Source organism: Chrysochloris asiatica, unplaced genomic scaffold (assembly GCF_000296735.1).
Source record: "Chrysochloris asiatica unplaced genomic scaffold, ChrAsi1.0 scaffold00227, whole genome shotgun sequence".
Taxonomy (NCBI): domain Eukaryota; kingdom Metazoa; phylum Chordata; class Mammalia; order Afrosoricida; family Chrysochloridae; genus Chrysochloris; species Chrysochloris asiatica.
This window is the reverse complement of record NW_006408745.1, coordinates 2120451-2129184: the sequence shown is the minus strand read 5'-3', so window position 1 is coordinate 2129184 and position 8734 is coordinate 2120451. Positions and strand designations below refer to the sequence as shown.

Here is an 8734-nt window from a genome sequence, read left to right as displayed (position 1 = left end):
GGTGGCCAGGAGGCAGGCTTGCAGATTGTGCCCTTGGGTTCTTTAAATAATGATATATTCCAAAGTGTTTTCGTGTACATAAAAAACAAACAAACCACACCCCCCCACCCCACCCACCCCCCCACACAAAACACAGAGGGAATAGAAGCAAATATTGTTGAATGGTGATTCATGGAGGGGATTGTAATCATTGCAATTAAATGAAATATGATAGGATGAGTGCAAAACTGAAGTTCTCCCATGTAAACTATCACTCAATTCACAATCAAAGCTCTAAACAAAACAAGTGATACTTCATCCAAAGATATCCAAATAAATTAAATTGCCATTTATAATCTGTTAGCTGTTCTACTGTCTTTCCCAGATGTATTTTTGCCCATATTGTTATTGTTAGGTGCCATCCAGTCCATTTGGATTGATAGGGACCCTCTGCACAATAGAGAAAAAATTGCCCAGTCTTGCACCAGTCTCATAACCATTGTTATGTTTAAACCCATTATTGCAGTCACTGTGACCCAGTCCACTTTTTCACTGTGACCCAGTCTTCTTTTTCACTGACCTTCTACTTTATCAAGCATGTCCTTTTCCATGGACCGGGCCCTACTGACAACATGCTTAAACTTTAAAAAACCCTTTTGGCTATATATTTTCCAAGACAAATTTTTATAATTCTTCTGGCAGTCCACGGTAATTTTAGTATTTTTTGTCAACTCCACAATTCAAATGCATCAATACCTTTTCCGGTATTCCTTATTCATTGTCCAGCTTTCACACACATATGAAGCAATTGAAAATGCTTGAGCCATCTATACCTTAGTTTTCAAAGTGACACTTTGCACTTTAACCTTGTTTTTTTCTTGTTTTTTTTTTTTTTTACCATTTAAATGTTTTAATGTTTCTCCACAAATGGTGAAAAATAGTACAGTACAGACAAGGAATAATCATAATGTGACCAACATTATAAATATGGAATTATAAATTTAAAACATTTTCTGGTTTAAAAAATAAATCTGGTAGTCAATGCAGCTCTGTGGGGTGTCTTGTCTAGTAGGGCTGGTCTCTGCATCCTGGCAGTGCTCGCCTTTATCCATTTTCAGAGGTCCACCATGTCTGCCTCTTCTTCCTCCCATCTGTCCCATTAAAGGGCTAGAGGGAACCCCAGGACCACCTTGTCTTCCTCCACCAAAGCCACCTAGGCCCATGCCTCAGCCACCATGGAAGCTAACTCTGTCTTCACCATGGCCCCCTCTGATCATTCCACAAGGACCTCCATGGTCCATGAGGTCACCTCTCCTGCCCTGCATGCCACCAGGGCCACCTTGCTCCAGGGGGTGGGAAGGGTGGCAGGAGGAAGCCTTTGGATTTAGGGGCCTTACACTGGTTGCATTCTCTTCTCCAGGCCAAGTTCTGGTTTCCACAGCCTGGATTAGGACACTGCCAGTCCCCAGCTCAGTGCTGGACATTGCCTCCTCCAGATGGGTTCCCTCGGGAACCAAAGGGTTCTCTCAGGGGGAAGCCACCTCTGTCTCCTCCACGACTTCCCATGCAACCCATGGGTCCCCCAGGACCTCCTGGGCCCCTGGACCTCCTCGGAGTAGTGGTGGCATCGATCTGCCCTCACAGGGTGGCCTTCCACCCTTCCGGATGTTAATGGGAGGATTCTTCGGAGCAGGAGAGACTTTAAGCTTTCCCTTGGAAATCTTTTCCTTCAAACCAGTCCATGGCAGCCTTAGCAGTTGGTGGGTCTTCATAGGATACGGTGGCATCGCCTTTGGGCTTCCCAGCTTCCTTGTCCAGGTAGATATGGATCATAGGCTGTCCACTTTTCTTGTTCATCTTAACAAGCCCACAGTGCTTAAAGAAATCTGTCAGGTCATCTAGGGTCACATTGTCATTTAATCCTTGCATATAAATTGCACTGTTGTCAGAGTCTTCATCTGTATCTACAGTAGGGCCTAAATCAAGATCTGGTCCTTCATCCATGGGTCCCCCAGGCTTAGTGAAACCACCTCACTCTCCAGCGCTGCCCATTCCACCGCATCCTCCTCCCTGCCCATCGCTGCTCATGCCGCCATTATCAAATCCCTCTCCTCCCCTGCCTTAGTTATCAGGGCCACTCATGCTCCAGTTTTCTCCTGGTCCAGAAAATCCTCCAGATTCCTGCCCATAAACACCCATGCTACTGGGGTGGTCCTGTCAGAATGAACTCTACTGCCCGTAGCTGCTGCTCTGTTGGCTATATTGAATTGGAGCCTGGCTGTAGGATCCAGTCTAGGTGGGGGTCTAACTAATGTGCGGCTGCTGCCCATAGCTGCTCTGCTGCCCATAGGTGTTCTACTGAGAGTAACTGCTCTGATCATATCCAGATGTCTGTGAAGAGGAATAGCTGGTAGGAGGATAGAATGGAGGTGCCTTGAACTGGCTGCATGAGGTAGCTCCCAGGAACCTGGGGATTACTGTAGTTACTCTGTCCATACCTCATGCTGGGCTGGTTATAACCTCCTGTGCTAGACTGAGGCTGACTAGTCTCAGCGGGCTTGCTACCATCCTGTGATCTTGCAGGTGCGGTGGCTGCTGGCTGCTGCACATATATTGGATAGGCAGGTTGAGCGCCATAGGCAGACTGAGCTGCATAGGAGGCCTGGGTGGTGGTCACTCTAGCAATGGTGGTATCATAAGCACCCATGCCATAGCCGTGGACAGGCTGGCTGTAGGCCTGCAGGGCAGTCGGAGTACTATAACCAGTAGGAGGCTGTCCATAAGAAGTTGCATAGGCAGTCTGCCCATAGGTTGCCGTGATCTAAGCCTGGGCATAGCTGACACCAGTGAGTTGTCCATAGGTTCAATAACTTAGTTGCCCATATGCGTGGGTGGTTTGTGCATATCCTTGAGTGGTCTGGGCTGTGTAAGCACTGTAGCCCTGCTGGGCTGCAGCTTGTCTTTAGGTACTGTAATCCGTGGACGCCATTTTCTCTCCTTCCTCCTCGTTCTCTCAACGTCCTTCTCCCTCTCGCTTTTCTTCCCTGCACTTTAACCTTTCAAAGAGGTCTTTTGTAGCCCAGTTCTATATGCTTCTTGAGTTCTTGACTGTTACTTCCATGAGTATTGATTGTAGATCCAAGTAAAATGAAATTCTTGACAAATTCTATCTTTTCCCCATTTATCATGATGTTATTTATTGTTGTTGTGAGGATTTTGTGTTTTCTTTACTTTTAGTTGTAATCCACTCTGAAGGCTGTATTCTCCAACCATCATCAGCAAGTACCTCTGGTCCTTTTTACTTTCAGAAAGTAAGATTGTATAATCTGCATATGTTGTTGTTGTTAAGTGCCATCGAGTCGGTGCAGACTGTTAGCAACCCTGTATATGGATTCCAGCGAGTGGCTGGTGAGTTTGAACAACTGAACTTGCAGTTCAAACCGACCTTGTAGTCCAGTGCATTAATCGGCAGCAGGTTGTTAATGAGCCTTCTTCTAATCTTAATGCTACTTTCTTCTTTATAACTCTGGTTTTTCAGATTATCTACTCAGTAGATAACCCACGCTATGGTGCTGTGGGTTAATGTGCCTGATTGAAAAGTCGCTTTGAACTGCAAGGTCAGCAGTTCAATCTCACCAGCTGCTCTTTGAGAACCCTATACAGGCTTGCTATGGGTCAGAACTGACTGATTGGCACTAAACAACAACAACATACAGCTTAAATAAATATTGGGAAAGATACAATCCTGACACACACCTTTCCTGATTTTAAATCACTTGTCCTATGTATGATAAGCATTGGATTATTGATCAAAAAATTGGTGGTTAGAGTCCACTAGCCAATCCTCAGAAGTAAGGTGAGTCTTTCTACTTCTGCAAAGATGTACAGCCTCAGAAATCCTATACAGGGTTGTCATGAGTTGGACCTGACTTGATGGCACTTAATGTCAGCAAGTATCTTCTTGTTCTTTACAAACTACTGCCTCTTGTTCTATATACAGGTTCCAAATGAGCACAATGAAGTGTTCTTGAATTCCCATTCTTTGCAATGTTATCCATAGTTTGTTATTATCTACACAGTCAAATGTTTTTGCATAGTCAAGAAAGCACAAGTAAATATCTTTCTGGTATTCTCTGCTTTTAGTCAAGATCTACCTGATGTCAGTGTTCATAGTCCTCATTCCACGTCATCTTCTCTATTCAGCTTGAATTTCTAGTAGCTCCCTGTCAATGTACTGCTGAAACCATTTCAAAACTATCTTCAGAAAAATGTATTTGCATGTGATATTAATGGTTTTGTCTGATAATTTTTGCATGGAGACAGCTTTGTTTTTAATGAACACAAATATGAATCTCTTCCAGTTGGTTGGCCAACTAGTCTACCAACTTTCTTGGCATGGACTAGTAACTACTTCCAGCATTACATCAGTTTGTTGAAAGATTTCCATTTGTATTCCACTAAATCTTGGAGTCTTGCTATTTGTTAATGTCTTCAGTGCAGCGTGGACTTCTTTCAATACATTGATTCTTGGTCATACCCTATCTCTTGAAATGGTTGAACATTGATCAGTTCTTTTTAGTTTAGTGTCTAATTCATTAAAACTCTTCTTGAGATGATCTCTAAATTCAGAAGGAATATATTCAACGTCATATTTTGGCTCTTGTGGACTTGCTTTAATTTTCTTCAGCTTCAACCTGAACTAGCTATGAGCAATTGACAGTCTGTTCCACAGTTGGTCCCTGGCCTTGTTTGGCTGATGATATTGAACTTCTCCATCCCCCTTTCTCACAAGAGTAGTCAATATGATTCCTGTGTGTTCCATCTCTCAAGGTCCACATGTATAGTTGCCCTTTATGTTGTTGAAAAAAAAGATATTTGCAATGGGGAAGTTATTGGCCTTGCAAAATCTATCAGGAGGTCTCCAGCATCTTTTCTACACCAAGGCCATTTTTTTTTTTGCAACTACTTCTGGTAGCATAGTGGTTACGAATTGGACTGTGAACCACAAGGTCAGCAGTTCGAAACTACCAGTGGTTCCGCTGGAGAAAGATGAGGCGGTCTGCTCCCATAAAGATTTACAGCCTCAGAAACCCTGTGTAGGGTCGCTATGAGTCAGAACCTACTCCACGTACATAACAACAACAACAATACTTTCTCTTTGTTTCCCATATTTACATACTTTGGTAGGCATCTAGATAGTATCTTTGATTAATAACAGACTGAAGAAGTTGACAAAATTAATAAATTTCTTCATCTTCTGCTTTGGTGGTTGGTGTATACATTTAAATAATAGTTGTATTAGCTAATCTTCCTTGGAGGCATACAGAGATTATCCTATCACAGACAGTATTATATTTCAAGATACCTTTTTGACCATGAATGCAACAAGTTTCCTCTTGTATGTGTCATTCCTGACATAATAAAACATATAATTACCAAATTCAAAATGGCCAATAACAGTCCATTTCAGCTCAGTAGGATATCAGTTTTTATGCATTCCATTTCATTTTGATGATTTCCAATTTTTCTAGATTCATACTTTGTACATTCCACATTTCAATTGTTACTAGATGTTTGCATATATTTCTTCTTATTTTGAGTAGTGCCCCATCAGCATATGAAGGTCCTATAAATTTTGTTCTATCCACATCATTATTGCTGACTCTACTTTGTGCACTCCCAACAAGAGATTGATTGCCACAGTGACTGCAACAATGGACTCAAATATGACAATTTAGAAGATACAGGAACCGAAAGTGATTTGTTTTATTGTACATAAAGTTGCTGTTAGTCAGAACCAACTTGACAACACCTAACCGCAATAAATATTACTACTTTGAGGAGCAGCAATTTCTCAGTTGATTTTTTTAAAAAATATTTTATTGTAAATTATGTGAGAGTTTACATGGGAGAACATTAGCTTTACATTCATCCTATTGTATATCGTTACATTGCCATGGTTACAATCCCCTCCATGCATCATCAACCAACCAAATGGTTCACATGGCAAGCCTGACCCCTGGCTGTCAGCACTCAGCCCCTCTCCTTCTCTGGGTCTAGAGTTCCCAGCTGCTCCATATCTCCACGTCATCCTCTCTGCCCCCCTCTCTGGTGTCACTCTTTCTCTGGGTAGGGTCCCACTCTCCACTCTTCTCCCTTGATGGTCCCAGGGCCCTCGGCTCCTGGACTGCAAAGTCAACCACTCACCTCCTTTTGCTACAAAATGTCTTCCTTTACATTTCCAACCCTCACAGTCAGTCCTGATAGTAATTATTCACTATTGTACCACATGATATTATCCACATCTCCTTTCATCAGTCCCACCCAGACAGATTGGATACTACTCAGTGGAGAATCTATCTTCCTCCATGCTCTCTGGATCTAGGCTCCCTCTTGAAAGTTTATAAGCCAATCACTTCTTGCCTTTGTAGCCCCCTGTCCCCCATCTTGGGTAGCCAATGCTCAAGTTGCCTATCCCTGTCTACCCTGTGTATTCAGGGGTGGGAATGATATCACTGTAAAGATTTGTTCAATTTTTTGAGCTACTGCATCCATAGGTGTAGGTTAAGTTCATCAAATTGTATCAGATTACTCTTTTTTTTCCTCTTCTTTCTTCTTCTAGGTAAGCTCTGATCATCCATTCATTGAAGCCAGGTCAAGTGGGTATTATCTGTAAGTGTGGGTGTTCTTGTGCATATGCCCTCTCTTCTTATCAGCTGGATGCTTCATTCTCCACTCTAGTCCTCTGTGGCTATATCACTGACTCTGGACCCAGGAGTTCCCAGGTATTGCCACACTGCTGGCCAACCAGGTTTCTACTCAAGTTCACAAGAGTGTATTGAATGTGGTTGGACTTAGCGCGCAGTTTCATTGCTGTTTTTCCCTCACTTCCCCTTATCCATGACAAACATGGTCACCAATCAGAGTGCATATCTGCTCGTGTATTCCCATTGAGACTCAGTCTTGGAAGGTGGTTTGTCCTGAGGGGACCCAACTGCTTGCCTTGATGTCTCCAGGGTGAGCAACTTGCTTGTTCTTATAGTAATCAGTAGGACTGCCATTATTGTGTTGTATTTTTCCTGTCAGTCTTTCTTTCAAGAAGTCTCTTCTGCTCTTCTAGCCACTCCAGGCTGGTCTGCTTGTCCCTTCCAGTGGAAATTTCCCACCTCAGACGATTCTGGATGGGGTTCAGGATTCCACCTATGTTCTTATGTAATGCAGAGGCTCTGCATGAAGCCTGCTTCATCCCCAGTTTAATTTTGAGTGCCTTCCCACCTGAGGTGTAGTGGTTATGAGTTGGGTTGCTAACTTCAAGGTCACAAGTTCAAAACCACCAGTATTCATGGGAGAAAGATGAGACTTTCTGCTCCTGTAAAATTTACAGACTCAGAAACCCTATGCAGGGTCGCTATGATTTGAAGCCGACTCCTCAGCACAACACGACCACCACCACCACCACCTGCAGGACTCATCTTCCAGCACTATATCAGATAGTGTCTTGCTGCTTTACAAAAGTAAACCACCTATTTTTTCTTCCTAGTCTGTGCTTAGTCAGGAAGCTTTCCTGAAATCTGTACACCATAGGGACCTTGCTGGTATTTGAAGCACCAGTGGCTTAGCTTCCAGTATCACATTAACATACAAATGACCATAGATAAATTGACAGATATGTGGGGGATCTAGATTTTATAATCTAGAATTTCCAGATACTTCACAGAATGCATATTGTATATTGTTGTTGTTTCCAACCCATAGCAACCCTGTATAGGGTTTCCAAGGTGAGCTTGAACCACTGACCTTGTGGTTCAAATGACTTTGCAATCCAGCACGTTAGCCCACAGTGCTATACCAGGACTCTATATTGTATATTAGAAAACTGTATGTCCATATAAACTTATGACTATGTATGCATTAATTCCATGCTCACAATTTTATAATTGCAGATATTTACTCAATTTCAAAATGTTTATTTTCATAAATATTCATATTTAATATGCACAGACAATTAAATACTCTAATATTATTTTCTAATGTCCGAACTATAATAAGTTTATTCTCTAAGAAAACAAATGGATATATTATAAACTTGTTAAGTTCTATTTATTTGGATTATAATGAAGATCTATTTGAGGAAAAGAAAAATCGGCTTTGCAGAATTTACAAATGTATTTTATTTTTACAGGATATAAAAAAGATAATAGTAATAGTTCCAGAGTGAGATCTTTATTTTTTTTCCTTTTTTGGAAGATTCAAAAAGTTTACACTTGGATCCCCTCTTTATTCGTTAATGACGTAAATCTGTAGAATATCATTGTAACTGTCAAGTTCTAGTGAGTACATATTTTAATTTCTTTTCAGCACAGCATCATAAGGTGAATTAACAGCCTAAACTGTCAATTATTCTGGAGGTGTCTAGAAAAAGTAGCTGTTCACAAAGAACAAGTATTTCATTGTAGTGTTAACTCTTATATAGTAAAAGCAAAATTTAACAGATTTAAAAAGAAAAGATAGGGGATAGCTTATATCTAGACGTATTGTGAAGACCAGTTTCAGGATTTTCTTTTTTGACAGTGCTAAATTTTAACTTCTAAACAATTAACATATCACTGTGTTTTTAAAAGGAATACAATACATTACAGAAAGAACATATTTGTATCTTATAAAAAACAATACCAATTTTTTTTTTTTTTAAGAAATAAACTCTATGTTTTTACCTTTGTCTACTTGGTTAAACAAACTAATCATTGCATTTATA

The 8734-nt window shown here is 41.2% G+C and overlaps 1 pseudogene; it reads right to left on the bottom strand.

The window, feature by feature from the left end:
- Window positions 1-980: 980 nt before the first annotated feature.
- Window positions 981-2968, bottom strand: LOC102833973 (annotated as a pseudogene).
- Window positions 2969-8734: the final 5766 nt, after the last annotated feature.